Genomic DNA, 26,297 nt, shown 5'->3' with positions numbered 1-26,297 from the left:
GCTACATCTGAAGTAGGTAAACCTAGGTGACTTTAGAAATTTCTTTCAACCCCAGATGTGAGTCTATGAATCAGATTTTTAAGGTACACAAAATCGGGCGAGTCACACTTCTTTTTTACTTTGATTTTAAAAAGATCTTTGGAAATGTCCCTTCAAATATATTTAATTTATTTTCATAGAGAGGCCAGGAGGGGGAGCGGATGAGAATTCTTACTACCCAGAGGTTGCTGGACTACCCCGTATTTGCAACTTCATCGAGCAACTGATAAGAAAATGCTATAATCCAAGGCTGGAGAATGGCTGCTTTCACTGAACACACAAAAGGAAGACAGCTAGAGGGTTACAAGCCACATCCTAAGTTAAATCACCATTCTCAGAAAAAATGTCTCATCTTCCCCTGACAGCCCCAGTTCTATTTTGTGCTCACCTCTTTCGTTTCTTTGTGACATGTGCTTTGTGGGCTGTAGGCTTTTGCATGTCCTATTGATATCTATATATGACATTTAAGCTTAAGCAGCAAGATACTCCTGAGAACAACTGTGGTTCAATATTTTCCATAGAACTAATAATAATTCTGCTGCCTTAATAATTCTAAAGAGCAACTTATGCCTTATGGAAATGTGGAGGAGATTGAATTTTCTCAATACAGCATCACAGGGCTGGAAGAGATCTCTGCTCCCATAAATCCATCCATTTTCACCCCACTTATCATACAAGAAAGGGTAGGGAACATAATAAAAAGTTCTAGGTTCTTGTCAGTATTTTTGCTGCACCCCACCCCCAACTTCTGTCCTACTTCTCTACTTCTGACCCAATATTCATTTGTGCTGTTACCAGTTAAATAGGTTAGAGAGGATGCGGGCACTCCAAAGCAGCAAGTGAGCAGGGAGAATAATCTAAGATCAAAACTTTACTTTGCTGCAAATCTTAAATGCAGAAAGGCAAATCTGTTTTTGCCTAATAGACTTTTTATCTCTTCTTCATCTGCCAAAGTGTTCTTGGCATTAGGTAGGAGCTTGATCCTTAAAATTGCATACAAAGTTTTGCATGTTTTTGCATTTTTCTCCATAGCTTTCATCAGAGTCTGCAGGAACTACTGATATGATGGATTGTTGGATTGTTTTCCCTATGGCTTTGCATGATTCTTAGGGTTACCTAGTGAAGTGGAATTCTGGGCATCTCCTACCCCCAATCTTTTGAGTTGTGAGAACTTCAGCTAAATAAACACCAGTGTTTACCTTCTGGTGTATGTTCCCTCAGAACAACCCTCATCTGTAGCTCTAGACCACCTCAGTTCCTTTTCTCGTAAAAAAAAAAAAATCTTGTGGAGATCATGAGACTAGTCTTTCAAGATCCACTACGTTATTGGAAAATCCTGTCTTCGTAATCTGATAACAGTACACTAGCACGTAAACTACTACTTCTCCCCACTGCCCAATATTTATTGGGTCTTTGCTATGTGTCAGGTACCATGCTAAGCACTTCATGCACATTATTTTGTTTAATCCTCACAATAATCCTATTAGGTAGGCATTATTATGATCCCCATTTTGGATAGCATCATTATGGAAAAGGCATCTAAGACACAGAGAGGTTAAGGACCTTGCTTAAAGTGACACAGCTAATATATGATGAAGTCCAAATTCATACTCAGACAATCTGTTTACCAAAACTGAGCTGTTATCAAGCTGTTCCTATCAAATGGGTGATATTCTTAATGGTATATTTTAGGTACCAAAAAATAGGAAAGCAGAGGTAAGTATTCGGAAGACTGGTCTAGTGGATGGGTACCGATTTGGAATTCTGGGGGTCTGCTTCCTAAGATTTTCTTGGTCATCAGCTTCTCGGGCAAACTTAGGCCAAGTATTTAATATTTCTGCATTGTACTTTCTGAAAAATTGGAAATTAACTTTAAAACTCTCATTTATTTATCATTGTACTTAAAGTTAAAAAATAGATATCAAGAACCTTGATAAAGGAAATGATAATAATAATCAGAATGCTCTATGGATTCAGAGTAAAGGCCTGAATGCAGAAAGGCCTCAGGTTTCCTTTGTGGAAAAGTTCCCTTTGTCTGTACAGTAGTATTTGAACATGGTTCTCATTGTCTATACATGCAAGGACTGAATTCTAATCTCCTCTCCAAGTTTCTCCCATCTCTCTCCTTCTCATTCTTGCTCTTTCTCTCTCCCTTTCCTTTCTTGCCTTCTCATCCTATTGCCTTCCCTGCATTATCCTTGTCCTCCCTTCTTCCCCCTCATTCTTTCCCTCCTCTACTCCCTTGTCTTGGATTACAAAGACGGCACTGTGCCTCAGAGAGTGCCAGAGGGGTGCAGTGGGAGATGAAAATGAGGCCAAATAAGTTTTAACAAACTCAGTCTCTTTTTGCAGCTGCTGTTTGGAAAGCAGGCTTCCTGCCATTCTCGGGCTAAACCTGCCAAATGCCTTATCCTGGGCTGAGCCCCAGGACCTCGGCCACAGATGACTTTCTGTGGCATTTCCAAATGCAGTCCCTCAGCTGTGCTGCAGGCAATAAATATCTCTTTCTGTAATGGGGAAATGGGCCCATGAAATCTATCCGTTCATCCTTCAGAGCCTCCAATTGGTCGCCTCTTTATTTTTACCCAAATTGCATTATTGCTCTTTAAGATAGACTCTGGAGACATTTATCAAATATCCATGAGTCAAAGTATTAGAATATTTTCAGATTCTCCAAGGGAGGGATCAGTAGAAAATTTTAGCTAGATATGCAAGATATGTTTAAGACATTTTTCTTTCTTAAAGCCTACAGTCAGCTGGACTCACATCATTTAAATTTCCTAGCCCCTTATTAGTAAAGATAGTAACCCAAGGCCTTAAGGTTAGAAAACGTTAGATTTAGTTTCTTAACATTAAAGGAAAGAACTAGGACCAGTACATAGAGTTAATTTAAGGTGGCATAAAAAACATGATAATAAATTATCATTTATTTTTATATATTTTGTGGATGGATGCACTTGGCAAATGCATGGAAAGTCTGTGTGTTATCTCAGTTAATGTCCAAAAACAGCATTGCAAAATAGATATTGTTAGCTGACTTTTAAAAGTGAGGAAACTAAAGCTGAGAGAGTTGTCTTAGATTTTTCTTCTTAATGTTCTGCATCTTAAAATTTACATGCTAAAAAATAGGCATTCTCATACATTGCTGGTGAGCGTTCACCTTGTATTAATAGGTAATTTTGCAATGTGAATCAAAATAGAATACAAGCATAGCATGACTTCTGAAAAATGCATGTATCTCTATTTGCGTGTATACAAACATGCAAAATCATGTATATATGTATTTGTTTTTTATATGGGCAAAAATTATGGAAGAACAAATATGGTTACCTCTTAAAGAATGATGTTAGGGGATTTGAAGGGAAAATGGACTTATATTTATAGCTTTATACATATCTGTACTTTCGATTTATTATTTTTTGCCAAGATCATATATTATTTCTGCATTATAAAAAGACTAATTTAAAATAAGTTGAAAATGGGCATAACCTTTGGGTCAGTAATTATGTTGCTAGGAACTTTTCCTTAGGACATAATTAGTTAATTGTACAAAAATATGTATAGAAGGTATTCATTGCAGTGTCATTAGAAACAACCTAAATACCTATCGGTATATGTTTAGTTAAGTAAAACATGGTGCCTTCATACCATGAAATGCCAGAAGACTTAAAATTAGCATCACAGGTGCCCAGGTATCAATACGCTCCAGTCAAAGACCACCAGGAACATACCTGTGGTTGAACAAGTTGAGTACACCCACCTTGGGGAACCATGGGGTGTCTCAGTAAGAGGCTGTTGAACGGCTTACATGGAATTTGGCCTTCTGTAAGATGTTTATGATTAGGGTTTAAGGAAGCAGGTCCTTGCTTTGGATTGGATGGTGTCAAGAAGTGGGGACAATTCTATGATTGGTATCTTAATAAATCTTATCTAGAAAGAGGGAATAGTAAGTCCAAGCTAAAGCTGTAACTGGTAAAGAAGTAGCCGTAACTTACATTAGTCAAGATAGGGTGGTATTTCTTTTGTGTGCATGTGTTTGGGAAATGCCCATGTATTGCTTGTGTTCAGACATGATTAGGCAGTATCAGCTGCACCAAGGCCCAGCTGGTAGCACCAGGCTGGCTCTCAGACATCACGGTATGTTTTCCTGTTTCTCAAATGACATTAATAGTATAAGTGAAAAATGAAAGCAAGTTTAGAATAGTGCTTATGATATAACATCACTTCTGTAATGCCAACAGAAAAGTTCGTTTAGACATAGAATAAAGCTTGGAAGTATCTACTCCTGGTTATCAACAATGATTCTGTTAAAGAGGATTAGATTATAGAAGATTTTTACTTTCTACTTCCTGCTTTTCCATTTTGCTTGAACTTTTCTATAATGAGCATATATTATTTTTATAATCAAAAACCAATGAAAATATTTCTATTCTGAAAATAAAAACTGGAATATATGTATAAGTGAGAATATTTTCCCTCCTGTCCACCCAGTACCTACATGGTGAATAGATTCTTTTTTTTCCCTGCTGGCTCCCTCCCATGGGAAGGTTTGGAGACGAAAACACATCTTTTCTGTTAAAAATGTGTGGTGGCCTCAGTTTGAATTGTGCTTGATCAGTCAGGGGAATAAGGAAAGGGGAGGTCCTTTGAGTTTTACTAACTATGGTAGTCTCTAAGCCTCTTCCCCACTACTACTTTCTCATCTGGTAGGACAGAAAGCTCTTTTTAAACAACTAATAAAATTTATTTTTTAGAGCACTTTTAGGTTTACAGAAAACATTGAGCAGAAAGTACAGAGAGTTTCCAAATGTTCCCTCTCCCACCCCCACACTTAGTTTCCCCTGTTAGTAACATCTTGCATTAGTGTGGTACATTTGTTACAATGATGAACCAACATTAATACATTTTTGTTAATTAAAGTCCATAGTTTACATCAGGGTACACTCTTTCTGTTGTACGGTTCTGTGGGTTTTGACAAATGCATGTCATGTGTCCACCATTACAGTATCAAACAGAGTATTTCCTCTGTCTTCCCCTGTGCTCCACCTGTTCAACCCTCCACCTCCACTCGAACTCCTGGCCTCCACTGATCTTTTTACTGTCTCTTTAATTTTGCCTTTTCCAGATGCCATATAGTTGGAATCATAAAGTATATAGCCTTTTCAGACTGGCTTCTTTCACTTAGCAATATGCATTTAAGGTTCCTCCATGTCTTTTTGTGGCTTGATTGCTCCTTACTCCCCCCCCCCCCCAGCCAGAAGTAGGCCATGCTAATTAAATGGAAACCAGCAATCTGCAAATGGAGCTGCAAAGCTGATTACTTTTTATCACTGAATAATATTCCATTGTATGGATGTACCACATTTTGTTTATCCATTCACCTACTGAAGGACATCTTGGTTTCTTCCAGTTTTTTTTTTTGGCAATTACGAATAAAGCCCCTGTAAACACTTGTGTGCAGATTTCTGTATGCACATAAGTTTTAACTCATTTGGGTAGAAACCTAGGAGTGTGATTGCTGGATCGTATGGTAAGACTATGTTTATTTTTGTAAGAAACTATCAGCCTGTCTTTCAAAGTGGATGTACTATTTTGCATGCCCACCAGCAATGAATGCATGTTCCTGTTGTTCCACATCCTCCCAAGCATTTGACGTTGTCAGTGTTGAGGATTTTAGCCATTGCAGTAGGTGCGTAGTGGTTTCTCATTGCTTCAATTTGCGATTCCCTAATGATATGTATGTTTGAGCATCTTTTCATGTGCTTATTTGCCGTCTTATTTCTTCTTTATGAGGAGTTTGTTCAGATCTTTTGACATGTTGTGATTGGGTTGCTTGTTTATTTTTTTATTATTGAGTTTTAACAGTTCTTTGTATATTTTTTAAGTTCTTCATCAGATATGTGTTTTGCAAGTATTTTCTTCCAGTCTGTGGCTTGTTCTTTCATTCTCCCAACAGTATCTTTGGCAGAGCAGAAGTTTCTATTTTTAATGAAGTCCAACTTATCAATTTTTTCTTTCAAGGAGCCTGCTTTTGGTGTTGTATCAGAATGTCATCACCAAACCCAAAGTCACCTAGATTTTTTTCTATGTTATCCTCTATGACTTTTGTAGTTTTACATTTTATATTTAGGTCTGTGATCCATTTTTGAGTTAATTTCTGTGAAAGTTAATTTCTGAGTCCAGACTCTGTCTCAATTACTGTAGCTTATAGTAAGTCTTGAAGTCAGGTAGTGGCATTCTCCAAAATTGGTCTTTTTCAATTTTGTGTTGGCTATTCTGGATCTTTCACCTTCCATACAAACTGTAGAATTAATTTGTCTATAGTCTCAAAATACCTTTCTGGGATTTTCATTGGGATTGCATTGAATCTCTAGATCAAGTTGGAAACATCTTCACAGTATTGAGTCTTTTCTACCTGTGAACATGGATTAGCTGTCTGTTTAGACCATCTTTGATTTATTTCATCCAAGTTTTATAGCTTTACTCATATAAATCTTATAAATATTTTGTTAAATTTATATCTTAAGTATTTCTTCTTTTGGGTGCTAGTGTAAATGATGTTGTGTTTTTTATTTCAAGTTCCAATTGTTTTTTGCTGGTATATAGGAAAGCAATTGACTTTTGTATATTAATCTGGCATCCTGCAAGTTTGCTATAATCTCTTATTAATTCCAGGAGGTTTTTGTTGATTCTTTGGGATTTTTCCACATGGACAATCATGTCATCTGTGAACAAAGACAGTTTTCTTTCCTCCTTCCCAATCTATATAGCTTTTATTCCCTTTTCTTGTTTTATTGCATTACTTATGACCTCTGGTACAATGTTGAATATAGGAGTGGTCAAAGAAGACATCCTTACCTTATTCCTGATCTTGAAGAAAAGCATCTAGTTTCTCACAATTAAGTGATGTTAAAAACTGTAGTTTTTTTATAGATATTTTTCACGAAGCTGAGGAAGTTCTCCTTTACCAACTTAATTTTTGAGAACTGTCTAGTTCTTAAAAGTGTCCTGGTTTGGATTACAGTTATATGGTCATCTGAGGAAGGGCTTCCCAGAGGAAAGATGATTGGGCAGAATGACTTGACAGGTGTAAAGGGGTTGACTGGGAGGGAGGAGATATACCAGGCAAAAATAATGGCGTTGTTCAAAGGCCTGTGATGGGAGGGAGCAGGGCACATTTGAGGAACTGAAAAGACAGTGCAGCTAGAGCTCAGGGGGAGTTAAGACAATCATGTTCCGAAAAGAAGATTTAGGAGCAGACTGTGGAGTGTTTGTGGATCTTGATAAGCAGGATAAACTTTATCTTGAGAGCCAAGGAAAGCCGTGAATTGTTCTTAGCAATGTGTGAAATGACCAGGTTTGTATTTTGAAAAGGTTCCTTTGTCAGCAGTGAGGAGAGGGATTGTCGAGAGGGATTGTCGAGTTAAGAGTTGGAGGCTAGTTAGTTAGGAGGCTGTTGCTGTGGGCCAAGTGAGAAGTGATGGCACCTGGCACTACTTTGGTGGCAATGGAGATGGTGATAAAGGGACTGATTTTATGGATATATAGGAATTAACATATCACTCTTAAAAATTACAAACTGCATCCATTACTCCAAGTCCAGAACAGAAAATGTCCATACACGGTGCCTAAGGAGAAATAATGAGAATGGCTTTGGAAACACCCAACCTTAGTTTCAGCAGAAGGTGGCCAAGGTTGATTATCATTGCTTATCCAGCATATTATACCCTTCCCCAAATTGCTTTCCATTGCCCCTCCCTTCTGCTTCACTAATCTATCACAGTTCCTTCTCCTACTGAGCCCCGCAGGGTCAAAGAATCATTTTCAAATCAACATTCCCAAATCAGCATTCCAAGCAGCCTCTAAAATTTGTCTAAGATTATCATGCATGAAAACATCTCTCGATCATCTTGGTTATTCAGGAAAGCCATTATTGAATGAATGCTCTTGCTGATTAAGCAAAGTCCCCTACCACTTTCTCTCTTGCACCAGGTGAACTGAGCATCTGGATGTCAGAATTGGAAGAGGTGAAAGAAAGCTCTGTGGGTGCTCTGGGCATGTTCTGTATTATTTGGATCCAGATGGGTCTAAACTTATCTAATGAGATTAAAATGAGATAAAAGAAGGAGGAAATGAAGCACATTCATTTTGGATTGTGGGCAAGTTTGCCCTTATATTTCACCTTCAGATTTAGTTGCCGTGCAGAGAAATGTAAAGCACCCTTACATTTAAAGTGTGCTTGTGAATGTCTGATATGCAATAGGAAAAGTAGGTGAAATCAAATTGCTTTTAAATAAGTAGCAAGTTAGCACTCAATTACCTTTAAAAATGAGTTTAATTTGGAGAGTTTCGTTTAATATATTGTGGGTAAAGTCTAGGTTTGTTTTTTTAACTTTTGCTAGTGCAAGGCTGAAGGATTTTGTGCACTAAATAAGTAGACCAAGGTCCCATTGGGAAGGGTCAGGAGACTGGGATTATTTTATTTTGGAGATGATCATGTGGAGGACAGTTTTTTAACAAAGAAAATCAGCAACAATGTCAGCCAGCCATAGCCATAGGGCTAACCAGTAGGGGTTCACAGTTATTTTGTGAGTGCTTGATTCTGTCCCAAGGGGAACAGAAAACCCTCCCAAACCACCAAAGAGAAAACTTTTTAGGACTTTTGCTTCCAGCAATAGAAGCTTAAAAATAGCTTCAGACAGCTGCCCTTTTTCACACTCTCTCTTTTCCCTTTCCCTATTTGATTTCCTCTGATTATAAAAGGGAGGGTAAAACCTTTGTATAGTGTAGGATCTAGAAGCTTGAACTCTGAAGTCAAATATGTCCCCTGTCTAATCCAGATGCTCCTGTTTATGAACTGTATGCTCTGGAATATTTCACTGAACCTCAGTGGGTCTCATTGTTCTCATATAGAAAATGAGGATGGTAATAGTTCCTACCCCATAGGGTTTTTTTGAGGATTAAATGAAATTGAGCGTGTCAAGTGGTTAGTACATAGTAAGCACTAAATAGGTGTTAGCAGTTGTTATTGTGGCTATTGTTATTATTTACATCTGTAGGAGTTTGAGCCAAGCTCAGGGCCCCATGCAAGTGCCAATTTCAGTGGCTGTATGAACAGTCCCTGCTGGGCACTGTGGCCGTGGTAGTGATGGTGGAAGAGGTGGTGGTAGAGGAGGAGAGAAGTGGGAGCAAGGGTGTGGGGGGACGGGGGCACAGGAGGAAAGCATAGTACAAAGGAGGGAGCTAGAAGAGAACCTGGAATCAAGGAAGGATCGTGATTGAAACTGCGATTCCTGAATCCACAAATCGGACGTATTTCTTATCCAAAGTACAATGTAAGGGCTGAATACTAATTAATAACATAAAGCTTTCTTACAATGCCTAATAATGTTTGAAACATGCTCTGATAGGAGCCTTTGCCCTTGGCATATAGAATAGTTAGAAGGTGTAATAATAAGAACACCGTTTTGCAATAGTTCTTGGCCCACTTGGAAAGAGTTACAGAAATGTTGTCAATTGCCTGTCCAGTCAGAATGCAAGAATTGGTTCATGTAACCATAGAGAATGTTAACTATCTGAACTGCCCCTACAGTGGCTGGCATAGCACTTATCTCCACATGCCTGATTACACAATTGTAGTTATTTGGTTTCTGTCAAACTCACCTGGATTCTTAGTAAGCACATCAATTTATGTCTCTTGGGACTCAAAATAGAAGTAACACAAAAATCAGGAAATAGCTGTCTAGGAATATGTGTATAGAGAAAAATGGATCATTTTGTTAGGTCTGGAATCATTACAAAATAGCCATTTTAAGTTCCTATTTAGCATGTATTGCATGGAGATACGTTTGAAAGGGGCCTCACCCCTGATTTCACCAAAGTTATAATCTTCTTGCCTGGTCAGTTTGGAGTAGTCATTAGGAGCCAGGAGGCCAGAATTCAGTCTGGCTCTGCCATTTACTAGTATTGTTGTCTTGAGAAAATCACATTGTCTCTCAGTGCCTTTTTGGCAATAATAAAAATATCTACTTCAGGGGATGTTACAGAGATTAAATGAGTTAATAAGTCTATAGGAGCTTGCCCCAGATGCAGGCAAGAGGGGATATGTTGTCTGTAGAGAGTTTAGAAAGAATGCAATCCTTATATTTGTGTAAAACTTGTATGTTTTCAGTTAACACACTCCTGCATTTATAAACAATATCCATGATTAAATACTGCTGTCACTGGAGTGGACTGCTCCCTTCACCCTTATTTTTGATTACACTTCTGGGGAACAGTCTTAAGAACAGTGCTTGGCACCAAAAGCTCTCAATTCTCTGCTATGATTCACCTGCTATTATTCTCCTTTGATGTTCCACCCCTCATTATCTGCTTAAAATCCTTCAGCAGCTCCCTGCTGCCTACAGAAAAGTCATTCAGATTCAGCTGGCCATTCAAGGCTCTCCAAATCTGATTCTGGCATATTTTATTTTCCCAACATAACCATTAAACACTTTCTTTTAACTTCCAGGAAAACTAAACAGAGTTGCTCTTCCACAAAAACCTCCAGGCCCATTGCATGTAGCGTGCAGTCCCTCCTATTTCTCCATGGCCAAAATCATGCATTTTTCAAAACCTAACCCAAATGAGTTACTCCAACAAAATCATTGCTCTTCCTTAGATTCTTCAAGTAGTTTATCTGTTTTTCTTTTATGGGTCTACTTACTTTCTTGCCACCCAGCTGCATCAGTGCTTTATGTTCCTCACTTCACTCTAAGTTCCTTAGGACAGAATCTACATCAGTTTTACCTTTGACTTCTTCATAATGCATTGTACAGTTTACCCTTAGGGAATATTAATAAAGGTATGTTGAATGGACCAGTTCTACAAACTACTATGAGGCAACATTGAAAGCTAGTTTTTCTAAGGGAAGAGACTCGTATCTTGCCACAGTGATCACTGTTCAACAGAACCCTGCACTAGGCAATTAGCAGCACTGTTCATTTTATTGGGCTCTTTCCAGAGATTTAGAAAATAGCTAACATGGTAGGGATAACTACTTGTAAAATATGATATATGAAAACTTGGTTAGAGATGGTCATTCAAGTTACAAATATTGAGTGCCTATTGTATTCATGGCAAGATAATGCTAGAGATGACTCTAGAAGTCATTCAAGACACCAGCCTTAACCATAAAGAGCTAGTGGTCTGGTGGGGAAGAAAAAAAATTATTCTAGAAACTAGGCAACACATATAAAGCAATGCGGAAACATGAATTTTTCTATACATGCACATTTTCTGAAGAAACATCCGCATATTTGTGGAGAAAATAAGTTATCTAAAAGAATAGAGCCATTCAAGGTGACTTTGGAAAAAGATGGCAGTGGATGCAAGGAGATGAGTGTACCATATATTCTCTGCTCACACTAGCAGATCTACTTTTCACCCTTCTCTACCCCACTCTGGGCCCTGGGAGGCTGACATTTATGGACCTCATGAACACTCTTACATGCCCTCTGGTTTCCTGGTGTATTCAGCAAATGGGAGGCACTGGCAAGAGACTGAATAACATGAAGGAAGAGGTGAGGTTGGGAATGGGGTTTATACCCCATGACATCCTCCAGGTGGGGATGAAGGTTGATTGCTTCTTTCTATGGAAGTTCGCAGCTCCTGTCAGGCAGCCCTCTCTCCACACCTATAACTTTGCTACTTTATCCTGGTTCCTGTAACAATTCTTTCTTCTCACTCCTTTAGAGCTTAAAGGGGTAGTAGTTCTTTGCTATTGCTAGCCCAGGATATTTCACCATCCCTTGATGAGTTTCTCTAGCTCTGCCTAGACCTTTAAATAGTCCCTTTAGTAGACTTTCTTCCATTACCCTATTTGAGGGGACCATCTGTTTCTAGCAGAGATCCTGACAAATACAAGAAGTCAGGAGGCTAATTCAGTAGTTCAGTTTATAAAAACATCTATTGAGCCTCTTTACAGGTCACGTATGTTTCTAAGCAGTAGGGATAAAAAGAGATTAAAACAAAGTCTCTGCCATTAAGGAACGTCTAGTCTAGCATGGAAGACAAACATGGATTAGAGGGTTTCAAATTAAGAATGCACAATCAAAGAATGCACTGTAACAAGGGGATGATTCTGAAAATGATGAATAAAGCTAAGACCAGCTGTCTGACATTTGATCATAAAATATTTTTATGATTTTTAGAACTGGAAGGGATAATAGCTGTTTAACCTCGTCCAATGTCTTTATTTTACAGATAAGATATTACAAGGTCTGCTGAATTAAAATTACCTGTCCCTGCTACTTGGTAGTGATAAAACTGGAGTGAGACCCTGTATGTGTCCCTCTCAGTCTGTGGTTTTCTCCCTTTTTCTCGGAACTGTAGCTACTTGGCAGATCTGACTTCCACCTACGTCTTCCCCTGCCTCTTTCTTGGCTTCTTGCTCCTGAACCATTTTTCATTTCAAAGCACTTGAGTATTTGGAGCAAGGAGGGTGAACTTATTGATTTCAGTATTCTCATTGTCACAGTCAGAAGGAAAGGTGAAGAGGGCTGAGACATACGGAGGTGAAGTGTGTGGTTAAGGACATATCACCAATCCTAATCCACTGGCGAGCAGAAGCAATCTGAGTGTTGGCAGGCTTCTAAATGTCTCCAAACCTCCTCCCTGTGCTTGTGAGTTTATTAGAGGCTCTAGCCTGACTGAGGCACTAATAAATATCCTGGGTGAGGCTGATTCATCCTTCTTCTACCAGCTCCAGAGAAAGGCTGAATTTTTCCACTTGGTATTTTGAGTGATAGGAAAATTAGTTTCTTCATGCCTCTTGCAGTTTAAAATGATTTTAAAAGCATTAAAACTTGGGTTTTCAGCTTGGGTGCTGAAAGACTAGTGGTATTCATACAAGTAACTGGGAATGGCTTGGAGGTATCTTAAATATTGGGTTTTAATAATAATAAATTTCATTTATTAAGTGATTTGTATATGGCAGACACTGTCCTCAGGGCATCACATGTATTGACTAATTAAATGAGGTAGATACAATTATTATTTTTATTATTTCCATTTTACAGGTGAGGAAACAGAGGCACAGATTTGAAGTAACTTGTCCAAGGTCACATATCTTATAAGTGGTGGAGCTGGGATTCAAACCCAGGTACGTGACCCCACTGCCATACTCCTCCCTGTTATGTTAGGATGATTATACAAAAAGTCATCCAAAAGCTAGCACACTCTTTTTTTGTGGTGGTTTTCTTTTGTTTCCTTTTTATTTTCTGGTGTTACTCCATTTCTAGGCATCAAGATGAGGGAATTTGGAGTAAGAATATAAACTCTGGAAGCAGAAATGTCTTCAGCTTATGACTTTCTGAGCTTTAAGCTTCAGCTCTTACTTCAATGAGTGTCACAGATTTAAGTCAAGAAAGGAGTGATATGAACTGTGTGACAGTATGGGGCAGGGGGAGGGGAGAAGGTTGGTGCAATGTGTAGTCTATGAGAAAGCATAGATTGAGGTGAATATTGGATGCTTGGGTCTTCAATGAGCTCCCTGACATACCTGAATGTCCCTTTACACTAGAGTGATCAAACATCCCAGTTTATCCAGGACTAACTAGTTTCCTGGGATGTGGGACTTTCTGTAGAAAACCAGGAATGTCTTGGGCAAACTAGAATGACTTGGTCACCCTCATTTACAACATGATTGGGGCCAGTTTAGCTCATTCCTTTCCCCAACCCTGGAATGAACCATACCTTAATTCAATGTTTCTTGTCACACAGTCCACAGACCACCTTCATTGGAGTCACTTGGGACCCTTGTTAAAAATGCTGATTTCTGGACTTCAATTAAATTTACTGAAGCATAATGTGTGGGAAGGGTAAGGTTAGAGCTCAGGGAATTTGCATATTTAAAACAAGCCTGCCAGATGATTCTAATGCTCATGAAAGTTGGCAAACCCTGACTTAGTGTACAGGAAATGAAGCCACCCTAATGCATAGCTTAGGGGCTCTGGATCCAGCTAATCTTGCTGCCCCTCTTGATCTGCTGTGGCACCTCAGTTCCAGTCAGTGGGATGTTGCTTTGTTTCTCAGCCCCTAGTTGCACAAGAACCTTTTCTAATCTAATCTCCACTCTCTACTCTACCTCTTTGTGTCTACCTTGAAAACTGTCCCAGCTCCCCATTTTCTAAGAGACCAAGGCTTTCGCTGCCCTCTCCTGTTCTCCTATAACTCAAATTCTGCCTCCAAACCTCAGGGCAGTGGTTGAAGTCCCTCTAACTGTGGACCTCTAGTCTCTCTGGCCCTCTTGCTCCCAACTTCCCACTGCTTCCTTCAGCTCCACTGGTCAAAGCCAAAGGGAGAGGTAAAGCAATTGTTTCTGTAATTCTTGTAAAAAAGTGCTTTTCTTTTGTACAGTCAATAACTTGCAGCGTTTACATTGGCTTTGAAAAATGGTGCCATTGATGCCTATGTCTACCTAAGCAGAAGCAAGTGTATATTAATTTAAGCAGTAAATTTGGTCACAGTTAATGCATAAGATCCATGTTGACTGACTTCTCTGTAAACTGGTATCCCTCTAAATGTATCTGCAATTAAGTAACCGCCATCTACCTGTACTCCTTACATTTACCTAAAGAACACCTACTTAGTTTAGGCATCTGCCCTCCTTTGGAGGCTTTCCTGACTCCCCAGGTGGAACTGATGTTTTCCTTCTCTGGGTCCCCTCTCTACCATGATAGAATTCTAATACAGAGTCTGAAGAACACATCTGCAACTCTAGCAAACAGTTGTCCTGCATGCCAATGGCTTCTCACCTCAAGAGCCCCCATCTCGCTGCTTCTCTGCCTTAAGGCTTTCTCTACCCAGACAGCCCAGAAGTACCAGGGATTTTAAAGCCCCCAAGGACAACCTTCAACAAGGAGGAAGAGCATGATGGAAAACTCAGCCTCTCTGTCCTTCACCAGAACAATTCTGAGGTATGTGTACCTGGTTCCTCACATGGCCCCCAGTGGAATTGAGCCCCAGGTGCCCACATGGTAATGTGCTCATTTGCGTTCCTGTGATCACTTTCCAAATAAACTACCTGGGCCTATGTCTCTGTAATAGGCGCTGCTTTTGGAGGACTCCAAATTAAGCCTCCATCTTTGACACATTGCTAGATGTATATTTTTATGTATCTGTCTCCTCCTCTCAGGTTAGAAGCTTCTTTACAGAAGGATCGTATCTTGTGTGTCTTCATATACTACTATGTTGCCTGGTACCCAGTAGGCACTCAACAGTATTTGCAGGATAAAAGAAAGAGTTTGTCTGTAGTTCAGTGGTATAATAATGTCTCCAAGGTACTGTAAAATCTTAAAAGTATGTCCTAAAGCAGTCATTGTAGTCCTATAGGAATTTTGTAAAATTCTTTTAAAAAATTAGAAATCTACCAAGATTCTAGAGGTAACTCTCATTGGATTAACCATAATGTCTTACTCCCTTATTGAACCAGGTTAGAGAGAATGTATTGTACTTTTCTAGTTATTTTATTACCTTTGCTTAAACCAGGGTAAAATCTGTGTCTCTTAATGGCCTATAATAAATATTAAGCTGATATTGAAAGTAAATCTTTCATCTATAAATGATGATCGTGCTGAAGAGTACTATGGGAAAACTGTTAATAAATTGAGACTCCTTTTTTATTGTTCTATTTAATTTTTTAATGTATTAGACTCTGAAAAGAATTTGAATTAGTTTATTCTCATGAGACTAGAGTTTTAAAATATCTTCAACTGGAGAAAGAACTCACTGTGGCAATTGTATGTCATTTTGTTAATGTTTTCAGAAAGCATTTTCATGAGCAATATTATTAAACCAATAATTTATTCCAATTTCCATCTGGAATCAGTAAGCTAGATATTTGACATCAGTGAGCTCTTCCTCTGTCGTTTTTTTTTTCTTCAAAGCTATGCACATTTAGTTACTCTGGCAGTGAAAAAACACAATGACTAGAATTATGACCGTGTAATTTTGCTTCTAGCAAAAGCACCAAGGAAGAACTGAAAGGAAAGAATATGAACTAAAATAAAGATGCACAGATTGACCAGAGGACACATTCTAATGAATATTTATAGTTTAAAATGTAATAATTTCCTATTTATCATCCTTGCTCTACCCCAGAATAAGTGGTATTATATTCACGAGAGCAATGAAAAGGCTGAGCTTACAAGTTGCGTTTTAAATGATTTGTGTCAGAATCACTGCTGTCATGAAATATTATTTTTTTAAAAATCACTCTAATAATCACATATCATTGAGCTTTGGGGTCCCTGTTTTCATTAAAATATACAGTAAATGAAATATAGAAAAAATTGATAGACTTATTTCAGCTAAGGATCTAAATCACAAAGGACTTTTCAGGAAGACCATAAATATTGAGATGAGACTTTTCAACCAACACTAAAAATTAGCAAGAAATTCATTATTTTTTAAATTTTAAGATATGAAAAGAAAAAGCTAACATCTCAATGACATAGCCAGTTAGATAAAAAGTAAAGTAATATTAAAGAATGTTGTGGTAGATAGTTATTGCATTGATTTTGATTGACCTTAACATTGCTCCTTCATTAATATTGTAAGCTCCTCAAGAGCAAGACCTTTATTTTTCCCTTAGTGAGTGTACATGATAGAAATTTCAATTATTTGTTGAATGGATATTTGTTCTTTAAATATCAAAAAACATTAAACGGGAACACAGAAAACATTATGAAAGGACAAAAACAGAAATAGGACATTGTGATTCATTTCAACAACTCAAGATAGTGCAACATCTTCTAAAGCAAACATATGTCATAGATGTTTAGCTTTTCCCAAAGGAAAATAGATTGCTCTTTACTAATGGAAGTTAAAGCCTGAACCACTAAAAATAACATACTCCAAAAACCCAGATCTGTCAATGGCTCTAAATGCGGAATAATAAAAATAATAATTTTCATTGCTGTAAACAGCTATAATCTTCTTTCTGGCAAAGTTCCTGGAAAGTTTAATTTATTCAAGGTTTAAACTCCATATTAATCTTCACCCTGCATGCAGTACCAAGAAATGCTCCCCCTGGGATGACCCAACCAGTGACTGTATTACAACAGTTGGGTAGCAAGTCTTAGTACAAATTTAGACCATGCATTGAAATTCTTGTATCAGAGGAAGTTAACCAACCATAAGGGAGATTAGTTTCCAAAGCTATGTAGCCAGATAATATGTTGATAGTATTTTGAGGCATCTAACTGGAGTTCCCATTAAATGGTCCCTTTCATTGTCCATTTCCTTGAACACATTGCTCTTTTTTTAAAATATAGTTTTATTGAGATACATTCACATACCCTACAGTCATCCACAGTGTACAATCAGTTGTTCACAGTACCATCATATAGTTGTGCATTCATCACCACAATTTTTCAACATTTTCCTTACTCCAAAAAAATATATGAATAAAAGTAAAAAAGAACACCCAAAACATTCCACCCTATTTTTCATTTAATTTTTGTCCTCAGTTTTCTACTCATCTGTCCATACACTGGATAAAGGGAATGTGGGCCACAAGGTTTTCACAGTCACACAGTCACACTGGAACACATTGCTCTTTCCCTTATTTTGTCAGAAGCATTCATTGCCCAGATAAGGGGAAACAGGGAAGAAAAGCAGAGAAACTGCTTTTGAGTATTAAAAACTAAGGCTCTTGATTCACAAGAACCTGGTTTTAGTTTCAAAAGTTGAAGCCTTGAAGGGCTGAGAGTGCAAAATTTATGTAATAAACAATAGATTAGATGAACTGAAATACAAGATGGACCCCAACATACTGAGCTTTAGCTTGGGATTACTACAGGTGAGCTGAGCACTCCTGGGTAACTAAATTTGAGCAAAGCATTTAACGAAGTTCTACATAATACCCTTGAGGAAAATGTCTGCTACATGTTAGTGATTTAGGGGGATTCAGAAGTTGATTGGTGTACGGATATCAACTTCCAGCCAGGTTGTTAGTGGCATTTGGTGTGGCTGTGTTTTGTTTAATAGCTTCGTTAATGATTTAGGTAAGATAGAGAAGGTTTGCCAATCAAGTTTGTGGGAGACTTAAAATTGGGAGAGGGTAGAAAATATGTTTGAAAACACATGGACAATGTAAAGAAAGCCAGCCAGGTAAGCCTATTAGGCCAAATTGAGTAAGATAAAAATATGTAAGGATAAATGTAAACATCTGTGCTTAGTGTGAAAAAAAAATTATCTGCACAAATGAGGGGCTTGAAAGACCCGTCTGAAAAAATATTCCTAGAGAAAGACCTGGAGCTTTGAGTTAACTTAAAGCTTAAGCTGAATTAAAGGGTGACATTTTTGCCAAAAAAAAAGATAATGCATCATTGAGTTGTGTTCAAGGAGATGGGAATGGATCCACTGTACTTTTCATTGGTCAAACAATACCTGGAAGATTGAGTTTAATTCTGATTCTTATTTTCTGAGTAGGATATTAATAAACTGTAAGACAGCTAGAATATGTGTCTAGGGTTTTACATTTAGCAAAAATATTTTTGAACTCCTCTCGTGTGCTTGACATTGTTCTAGGTACTAGGGATATTAGTGGTGAAGAAGAGTTAAAAATGGTGGAGTCTGGAAAGAGGGGATGATTAATCTGGAGATGACATGGGGTCCTTGCCAGCTGACATCATCTGAACAGCTGACATGTGGAAAAAGAATTAACCTGATACTTTGTGACTCCAGGGGGCTTGGCAGCAGTTGTAGGGATGCAGATATTGGTTGCTACATATGTTCACAAGTGAACACTGTCCTTGAGACACAGAATGGCTCATCACTTTCCAGTGGAGGCTGAAGTGCATCTGTCAGGGTCAATGATAGAATGCTGAAAACACTTAGCACATTACCCGGCACAAGCCGGGTGCTTAATCAATGTAACAAAGTAGTTGTACAGAGGATTCTTATACCTTTTGGGGGTTTGGGATAGACGATTCTGGACTTCTAGAGAACGGGGACTAAGTCATACCATATTTTTATATCCTCTGTGCCCAGCATCGAGTTTGGCATATGGTTGGTGCTCTTTACTCATCAGATAAATGAATTAAAGGATTATATCATCTCCAAGGTTATACATTAATATCTAGGACATTAAAGAAGTGTCATTTAGATTTCAGAAGTCATTGTTTCCAGTTTGATTTTTAGTGGCAGTATGAGTCAACGTTGCATTTTTTTTCAGCATTTGTTGTTTTTTTTTTTTTTTTTTGCCAGTTACTGAAAGAAAATCTCAGTCATTGTCAGGAGCACATGGATCTTTTTGCCATTTCATAGAATGTCAACATGCAGTGGGTTGTGTATTTACTGAGAATTTACAGAGGATCCATAATTTCATTCTCTGTATCAAATAGGATCTGTTCAAAGCCTCATCCTGTTGTAACCTACATTCATCTGATTCATGCCACACATCTTTCTTCTCATTTATGAAGTCCTCTTACTTCCAGAAGAGTTCATTTTTTTATCCCCCTCTTTTCTAAATGAACATGAAGATTTGTAGCACCTTTACTTACCACCCTCCTCTCCCCCAAAATTCATTCTAGAAATAAATTATTTCCATTTCTCTCACGAGCTGAATAAGTGTGTAAATGTTAACAACCACACCATCTCTTGAGCATTTACTATGTGTCAGAAGCCTTACATATCTTATCTCATTTGATGCTCATGACAGCTTCACCACATTGACGTCATCACTCCCAATTCACAGATGAGGAAATGGAGGCTTCAGAAGTTAGATAATTTCCTCAGTCACATGGCTCATTAGTGAAGGAGCTAGAGGCTGAACCCACTTCTTTCTCCTACCCACACATTCTACAGACTTTTTATGTCCCCTGGAATTTTAGAGTGACTTTATAAATGTGCTAAAAAAGGAGAAATGGAAAATTGAAGCTTTTTTGAGTGGGCTTTATCTCTGTCTGAGAAATTGCATTAGCTTCTTACTCCAAGTAACCGTATTCAATGAGAGATTTGAAAGGCTGATGTCTCACCGTGATTTGGCACAAGTTCAGGGTTAGGTGTTTCTCTGCCTATCAGGCTAGAAATGCTCTTTGAGAGGTGTCAAGCTGTCCTTCTCATCTTAGGAGGCAGACTGTTGCCCAGACCTGTGCAAAGTCAACTCAGTTTTTCAGACTGTTCTTAGGGAACTTTGAATGAAATTATTGCACATTTCCCCCTAAATGGAAATTATACTCAAACATAAGACATGACAGAAGGGATATATACCGATAGTCTCAAAAAAACTCTTGATCAAGAAAATGAGTGTTTATAAAGCATTTCTGAACCCCTTGGAGGAAGGTACTTTCTAAATAAATTTTTGAAATATTTATTTTAGGTAAACATTCTTTTCATAAAATACATGTGTTCTAACAGCAAACATTCTTATTAGTATGTGCCAAAGTTTTGAAATTTACTTAACTAAAATTGTTTGTTTTCTGGGTCTAACCAGTTAGATTTCCAGAAATCCAAAGGAGATAAAGGGATTTCCTCACAAAGTCAGGTAAAGCATCGGCTAGGAATTTGGAAAGGGCAATTCTAAAATAAAGCTCATTTAAAATAAGAACCATCTTAAGATCTTGACTTGAAGAGTCTACACTAGCTCAAACACCTTCAAAAATGAGCAAATAAGGCATAACATTATGCCAGGATCTTACTAACTTCTTTTTTACTGCCAAAGACTCAATGTGTCAAAGGAGGAAACCCAGCAGGTTTTAGCTTTGTTTTCCTGGATATTCAGAAGAGAGAATAGATTTATATGTTCTGCATTGGGAATTGCTTATTTAATCAAAAGAGATGAGGAAGCTTCTGCTTTGACTACAGGTGATTCTGGAAATGTCAAATATTCCTAATGTTGTCAGCAAGCCCTGTGGTAGGTACATGAGTGGAAAACAACCCCTTCTGATACAGTAAGCTTATTTTGAATAAACCACCTTGGAAATCCTTGAGAACGAGCTCTTGATAAAAAAGAAATCTCACTGCCAGTAGCACCATCATGTAGCAGAAAGGGGGTCTAGGTTCTTCTTCCAGCTGCCATTCAGATATGTGACCTTAGATAAACCACTTTGCCAACCTGAGGCTTAGTTTTTCCCTCCATAAAAGGCAGGCACTGGGCAGTTTCTATGGCTTCACTAGTGTTCTGTTCACCAGCTGCCTTTTCTGGTGTGGTAGCTGTGGCTTTTCTTGGGCTTCTCTGGAAGCCACCACTCCAAAGGCATTACTTCTACCCTTTTATCTACCCTGGTAAATGAATATTTTTAAGCAAAGAGACACATATAAAGATTCCTCAGCTTTTCATCCCTTTTCCTATAGTCTGGAAACCGTACCTAGTAAAACTTTCTTTGTTGTAACCTTGTTAAAGTTTATCTTTGGTCTTTTTTAGAAAAGAAAGGAAGTTGCTTAAGAAAACGATTTAAGTCAGGTTTGTAAGGGGAATGATTTAGTTCTTTAGCAAAATTAACTCTTTTTTAAATATTGTAGCAGCAGCAAGCTGATTACTAATGATGTGTTAATGGTAAGACTAACTGCAGTAGGTTTGGCAAAGGCTAAGGATCTGTTAGCCTTAGTTGGATTTATAATACATGATTGAGGGTAATGAGACCCATTTCTTTAAGAGTGGTCTATGGTTGAGACTTTTTACTCAGTGGCTGCACACATAGAACTAATCAGTTCTTTGGATCCAAATTGGCCTATCACATCCAATAAGGGGAACAAATCTAATTAATAACATGTTTAAAAAGTACAGTCTGCCAAAATAGTTAATCTTTTCTGTACATCTAAATAAATACTTTTCAGTCTGTGGATCAAGACCCATTAGCAGGATGTGAAATCAATGTATTAGGACGTGGCCAACATTTTTGTTTGTTTGTTTTAATAAAACAGATTGGAATAGAAAGACCAGAGTACATCATAATGCGGGTTAGTATTGCTTTGTGAAAATTTATTTTAATTGTATATAGAGAACAGATGTATATGTGTACCTGGTCACAATGTAAATTTTATTTCTCCCTCTAATTCTGGTCAAGAAAAGGTTAGGTTCCATAGGAAACAGATTCTGTGATAGAAATTTGTGTGCAGCCAGTTTATTGGGACATTCAATGCAGGGAAACACCAGTGAGAAAGTGAGGGATGCAGGCTTGGGCAGAGGAAGAAGCTGAACTGCGATGCAGTTGCCGCAGAGCTCTCCAGTCCGTACAGGGAAATCTGTAGATGGAAGGGTCCTGCAGAGTTGTCTTAAATTGTGGTAGGGGGTCCTGTGCATTATAGAATGTAATAAAGAGTCTGGCTCCATTTTTGATGTTTGTCCACTGACAGCCTCCCTTTATCCCTTTTGCGCTATGTCTGAACCAGTCAATAAGAAAGCTCAGAAAGATAGACGTTCCCTCCCCTTGTTCCAGTGGGAAAGTTCAAATCAGGCAAACCCAGGCCTCCAGGGAATCCTCCAACCTGCCAATCCCCTAACCACAATAAAAATCCAAGTCACTCTTGCCCTTTTCTTCCTCCTGTCATTCTAACACTGGCTTGGGTGCCTGCCCTGCTCTCTCTAGAAAACCTCATTATGTAAGTCATAAACCCTTTCACACCTCTTGGTGCATGTGTGGTATCACTGGACTTGCAAACCAAATTTTGGATGTAGGGTGTTTAACAGCATCCCTGGCCTCTACCCCATAGATGCCAGTTGCACCAGTAGTAACAACCAAAAATGTCTGTGAACATTATCAAATGTCCCCCGGGGGATAAAATACCCCATCCCCCAGGTTTGAGAACCACTGCTCCAGGCTATAACTAAGCTTTTCCTAGACAGGCAATTGTTCGCTAGATTTAAGTTCAGTGTTGCTTGTTCCAAAAATTTTTGTCTGATGCCCAGCAAAGACCACTGGCAGAAAAGACCACTTACCAGTCTCTTGACTCAACGGACTGGTAAAGATAGTTTCACTGTTCTGTCTCATTAATCAGAACCTTTGAGTTCATACTTCCAGTCTGCCTGTGAAGTCAGAGTGGATAGTCTGCTGAGAAAACAGGATGGAGGCTTTAAACTTTGATTGTTTTATTTATGAGGCACATTAGCTTCTTCTTAGAAAGGCATATAAAATCATTTAGTCCCAGTAAAGGGGGATAATGTGCTAATTTACATTTGCCTGCCATTTTTAAAATCCATTTTATGAAGTGGGAATGAGGCAGAATAGAATAGTTGAATTTTAATCCTTGGAGTTTAGCCCTCCCATTTGGGAGCTATTATGCTATTCTAAAGACTAGCAGGAGAGTAGGGGTAGCTGAGCCTAAAGGAGTGACTTTTAAATGGGTAATTGCTGAGGATGTTTTTGCTAACAATTGTAGACCACAGAATCCCACACTTTTCCTTGGTTGCCTTAATTTTTAAATTCCTGCTTACACTAAAATGCGGGGGTTGAGATGAAGTGGAATTGGGCTATACAATTACACTAGACCCACCCAATAGATATTTAAAATATTTATTTTGTGTATAAGAATGCCTTTCCTAGTTTTCATTCAGGGTTCCACTTTTATTTATGGCAGGGAATAATAATGTTTTCATGATTTGAAAGCTAGAAAAGCTTCTATTTCAGCAGTACCATTAACCAAATAATTTAAAAGGGTTTACTTTAAAAAAATGAACTCATTTGCAAAAAGTACTTTAAATCTTGACACATATGATGTAAGTTTCAGCTTTGCATGTTTGGCTTTGGTCAATTCAAGGCTGATTACATTGAAAAGAAAGTAGACTTTAACAAGAAATTGCTAAATGATCTATGAGCAAGTCAATGTCCTATTGCTGGGCTTGGGCACCAGAGACATGTTGGAAGGTAAAATCAGGAGTAAGAGCTGGGAAAGACTGTAGAAGTCATTTAGTACAATCATCTCTTTTCTAGCCAGTGTTCTTATTGCAAAGAATGGAGACCTCTCAAATTAGAACGAGAAAATTGGGGTTATTATAGGATTCAAACAGGTCTCATGGAAACCAAGTACAGGAAACAAGCATTGCTCAGCCTCATGGGAACCAGAAAGCTGGCAGAAACTGGACCTGCCTTTGCCACCAGCTCTCAAAATCAATTTGTCTCTGCTTTAGGTTTACTCCATAATCTTGCTTGTTGCTGTGAATTGTTTCCTGCTGATAACTCCTCAGATTAAAAGTCTGAAATTGCAAAAAATGGAAGAAGGGCTTTCCTGTAGTTTCACACATTTACTGTCCCAGAGTCCCAGTTCCAAATTTCTGGGAGAAGAAGCTGTTGGGTTCAGGCAGAGTTGCAGGTTCATCCTTCATCCTATGGAAGGGGGCCCTGCAGGTCTTTGGGGTCCTCGGCTGGCGCAGCAGAATTGACATGACACACCGGTGGGGTCGCAAAGTGATTTAATAGCCGGCGGAGGCAGTGATCTCATGGTCTAAGATCTTCCTCCCTGAAGGACTGCAAGAACCAGGTTTATATGCATTATTTGGATCAAAGAGAATTGGGGAGGAACCAAGGAAAATCAGGGAGATGACATTTATGGATTCTTCAGCAAGTAGGAAAAATTAGAGTGTAATCAGAAGTTTTTAGGTGGGGGGCAATCTAGTTTCCTATAAGGGTTTGCTAACGTGATTAAGATGTATAGGGGTAAACATTTGGTCAGTTAACCTTTGATGGAGACCTGGAAGTCTGTTCACTGTTCAAGTTCGCTGATCCTCCCTTTGTCAGCAAAGTCAGCACAGCTGGGAGAGGTTAGAGATAAAAGTATACTGTTATTACCTCCACTGGGGACTAAGGAACTTAGTTACAGGGGGCTTTTACAAAGGTTAACACAGTTTCCTAGTATCAGAATTGGAAACTGAGAGACACAGTCGTAGGGCTCTTTCACTATAAGCTGTGGCTCTCTAGGCCAACTCCTGCAAGCATAGTGGACCAGTCTGCTATGTTTTCACTTTAAAGATGAGGAAACTGGAACACTAGTGAATTGAAGTGATTTGCCCGTGATTATGCAGTCAGTTACTTACTGATAGACAGTAACGGAACCCAGGATTTCTTATTCCTCCACAGTCCACACCATATTTTTAATTTAAATTACCAAAGATATGTTGTATCTGTCACACTTCTGGACATTTCTTCCTAATTGGAGGGAAGGAGAACCCTTTTGGATTGGGGAACTGAGGTGAAGGGTGACTGGCATCCAGGTTTTCAGCATTACTGCTCAGTAATTCAGTCATCAATTTGATTAGTTTTAACCAGCTTTACGGAGGTATAACTTGCATACCACAATATTCACACATTTTAAGTGTACAGTCAATGAATTTTAGTACAGCTACAGAGTTGTATACCATCACCACAGTCTAATTTTAGAACATTTCCATCACATTGCCCCCATTTAAAATTGCTCACTATTTCCACCCTGACCCCTGTGCAATCACTTATTTCTATAGATATGTTTTTTTGTTTGTAAATTTCATACGATATGTGTATTTTGTGCTTGGCTTCTTTCACATAGGATAATGGTTTTGAGGTTCATCCATGTTGTTGCATGTATCAGAACTTTATTTGATTTTATTGGTGAATAATTTTCCATTGTGTGGATAAATCACATTTTATTTCTATATTTTCCAGTTGTTGAATATTTGGATTGCTTTAATTTTTTGACTGCTATGAATCATGCTTCTTTGAATATTTGTGTGCAACATTTTTGTGAACCTACGTTTTCATTTCTCTTGGGTATATACCTAGAAGTGAAATTGCTGGCTCATATGGTAACTCTATATTTAACCATTTGAGGAACTTCCAAATTGGTTCCTGAAGGGGTTCCACCATTTTAAATTCATACCAGAAATGTTTAAGGGTTTTATTTTTCCACATCCTTAATAACATTTGCTATTGTTTGCCATTTTTATTTAGCCATCCTTGTGTAATGTGGTATATTATTGTGGTTTTATTTGCATTTCCCTAATGACTAATGATGTTGAGCATGCTATGCCAAACAATGTGCTAAATATTATATATATATAATCTAATTTAACTCTAACACTAATCTTACAGAAAATCTGTCCTCATTCTTTTTCATTCAGAGATTATGATATCGGAAAAATATATAAAAATTTTATACCAATTCAGGAAATATATACTGACTGTCTATATACAAGTCACCTTGGATAACACAAAAAAGAATGATGTGGCCCTGGCCCTTACAAGTTTAGGAGTAGAAGGGATATATTTGTCAATTACTACTTTATAAAGGCAGAATATTACTTT

General features: G+C 38.2%; 1 long non-coding RNA gene across 1 annotated transcript in view; it reads left to right on the top strand.

Annotated features, from left to right (window-relative positions):
* Nucleotides 1-13,118: 13,118 nt before the first annotated feature.
* LOC119507447 overlaps nt 13,119-26,297 on the top strand; it is a 79,772-nt gene continuing 66,593 nt past the window's right edge. The window contains exons 1-2 of the long non-coding RNA XR_005211239.1: nt 13,119-13,180; nt 14,760-14,996. This is a non-coding gene — a long non-coding RNA (uncharacterized LOC119507447). The remainder of the gene's footprint in view (nt 13,181-14,759; nt 14,997-26,297) is intronic.

Source organism: Choloepus didactylus, chromosome 1, assembly GCF_015220235.1.
Source record: "Choloepus didactylus isolate mChoDid1 chromosome 1, mChoDid1.pri, whole genome shotgun sequence".
In the NCBI taxonomy this organism is placed as follows: domain Eukaryota; kingdom Metazoa; phylum Chordata; class Mammalia; order Pilosa; family Megalonychidae; genus Choloepus; species Choloepus didactylus.
This window is presented reverse-complemented; position numbering and strand designations above follow the sequence as displayed.